This window comes from Papio anubis, chromosome 10, assembly GCF_008728515.1.
Source record: "Papio anubis isolate 15944 chromosome 10, Panubis1.0, whole genome shotgun sequence".
NCBI classification, from domain to species: domain Eukaryota; kingdom Metazoa; phylum Chordata; class Mammalia; order Primates; family Cercopithecidae; genus Papio; species Papio anubis.
Window position 1 is genome coordinate 125,501,077 of NC_044985.1, and position 2,987 is coordinate 125,504,063.

A 2,987-nucleotide genomic window follows, 5' to 3' on the forward strand; every position below is an offset into this window, starting at 1 on the left:
ACACACCAGACACACACTATACATACACACACCACACACACACCCCATGTACACACCACAGACCCACAGATGCACACACACACCAGACACACACACCACATACACAGATGCACACAGCACACAGATGCACATAGATGCACTCACCCACCACCCATACACACACATACAAACCACATAGACACACCCCCCACATACACACCACACATACACACAGATGAACACACACACACCACATAGACACTACCCACCTACACATAAACACACACAGATACAGACACACAGACATACACACACAGGAAAATTTTCCCCAAACTGAAGAGAAATGTAAGTTTTCAGGTTAAAAGGGGAAAACAAAATATTGACCTGACACATGATAGTTAGTCTTTAAAACTGTAATGATAAAGACAAATCTTAAAACCTGAGAGGGGAATTGTGTCCCCACAAAAAATATGTTCAAGCCCTGCCCCCAGCAGCTGGGAGTGTGGCTTGACTTGGAAATAGTCTTTGCAGATGTGATCAGGTTGACAATAGGTCTCCCTGGATTAGGATGTGTCCCATGGCCAGTCACTGGTGTCCTTAGACAGAGCAGGAGATCTGGACACAGAGACACCGGGAGGAGGCCACGTGGTGGGAGAGGTGGACGGTGGAGCCATGCAGCAGTGAGCCAAGGACTGCCGGGGACCGCTGGCAGGTGCCCGAGTGAGGAGATGGGCATGTGGCTGGCCCTGCCCTGGAGGCCTCAGAAGAGCACATCCCGCCCGCAGCCCGACTTCTGGACTTCCAGCCTCAGGAACAGTGAGAGAATAAGTGTCTGCTGTGCTAAGTTACCAGGTTCGTGTCAGGAAACTAATACAGGAGGCAGGGAGGGAGGGAAGGGAGGAGGAGGAGGAGAGGAAGGCTATGAGGCAAAAAAGGAGCACAAATCAGACTGACATGTACAACTGGAGTATAAAGACCAAGGGGTGACGGCTTCAAATCTGTCCGCAGTCATCATCTTTCAAGCACGAGAGGAATTCCAGGCATTTGCCTGGACTCCCACCCTGACTCAGGGAGTTTGCCCCCACAAGCCCGCTTAAGGGAAGGAACGATGGGACAACACTGTCCACGAGAAAACAAAGGCCCTGGAATGAAGCCGCACAGCAGGCAGAGGCCAGCGAAGTTGCACCGGAGTCCACAGGCACTGATTGTAAACCTAAGAGCACAGGGCAGCCACCATCCCTGTTGTATGTGTCTCCTTAGCCCTCTCTCCCTCCCAAATCCTTCTACAATAATAGGAAAGGAATTGTGAAAACCTCCCCCTAAAGGGGAAAAGTCCACAAGAAAAAAAAAAAAAAAAAGCTGGGGAGGAGACAACAGTAGAAGAGAGGTTTGCTTTTTTTTTTTTTGGTGGGGGACTGAGTCTCTCTCTGTCACCCAGGCAGAGCGAACCTTTGCTTCCCGGGTTCACGAGATTCTGCTGCCTCAGCCTCCTGAGTAGCTGGGATTACAGGCGTGTGCCACCACGCCCGGCTAATTTTTGTATTTTTAGTAGAGATGGGATTTCACCACATTGCCCAAGCTGGCCTTGAACTCCTGACCTCAAGTGGTCCACCCACCTCGGCCTCCCAAAGTATTGGGATCACAGGCGTGAGCTGCTGCACTTGGCAAGATGAGAGGTTTTGATGTCCCCCACATTTTAACCCAAAGCTGAGGAGGGTGACTGACTTAGCAGGTGTAGCTGTCAGCCTCAGGGGAGCTCTGCTGTGGCATCAAACAGCCCTGGAATCCCAGTGGCTCCGGCAGCCCAGGCTGCTTCCTCACATAGGCACATGCCTATCCCAGATGCTCTGCCGCTGTCTCACACCCCATCCTCCTCCCACTGTACCCCAGGAGCCAGCAGCCCTCCCTGAGACAGAGCTGTCCTGCGCCGGAAAGGGGCACAGCTCCTCAAACGTCTGCTGGGAGGGGATGGTCATCACCTGCTCATGCCCCACTGGCTGAGGTACATCAGGAGGCCCAGCCCTAGGCCCATCGGAGGACACCGTCCTCCTCCCACAGGCACGGACGACAAGCACTGTGACCACGGCATGGATGAACAGCGGGGCTGGGGCTGGGAGCACAGGTTGCTGTGGGGGACCCCACACCCCTTCCCCGCCTCCCAAGGCCAGGCCCGATGGCCCTTCCAAAGCTGACAAAACAAGGTCTTCTCTGGAGAAACTGGATCTAAGGGGTTACAGCCAAGGGATACGGGATGGCTAAGACTTGGAGAAAAGGTAGAGGAGGGGCTGCCTCCTGACTTTAGCCCCTGGAACCCTTCCTGCACTTGGCTCAGGCTGCCATTAGCTAGACAGGGACCCCCAACCCCAAGCAGGAGACCTCATGGGCTGTCCTGGGGGATGCTGAACTACCTGGGAAAAAGACCTCCTTTTGGGGTCCCCAAGAAAGAAGCAGGCCAGTCCCCAGGCTCCACCTGGACACCCAACAAGGAGTTGCTAGGCATGCTCCTTCTATGGAAGGGCAGGCCTTCCCCCACAAAAAGGAAGGACCAAAGCACACAGAGGAGCACCTGGGGGAAACTGAGGTGCAGCAAGGAGCAGTGAAAATGCCACCTACCAAAAAAAGTCCCTCAACATGACAATCCTCAGAGAGATAAGAGATGACACCTTGGACCCACAGCCAAGCCAATCTGGGGAAGAAAAAAAAAAAAAAAGGTAAATTCTTTCTCACATTCACAAAAATAGTTCTGAAAACCACTTCAAGCTGGGTGTGGTGGCTCATGCCTGTAGTCCCAGCTGCTCGGGAGGCTGAGGCAAGAGGACTGCTCGAGCCCAGGAGCTTGAGGCTGCAGTGAGCTGTGATGGTACCAACGCACTTTAGCCAGGGTGATAGAGCAAGACTCTGTCTCTAAAATAAATAAATACAGAAATAAAATAAAAATAAAAACCACTTCAGTTCCTGGCCGGGCACAATGACTCATACTGTAATCCCAGCACTTTGGGAGGCCGAGG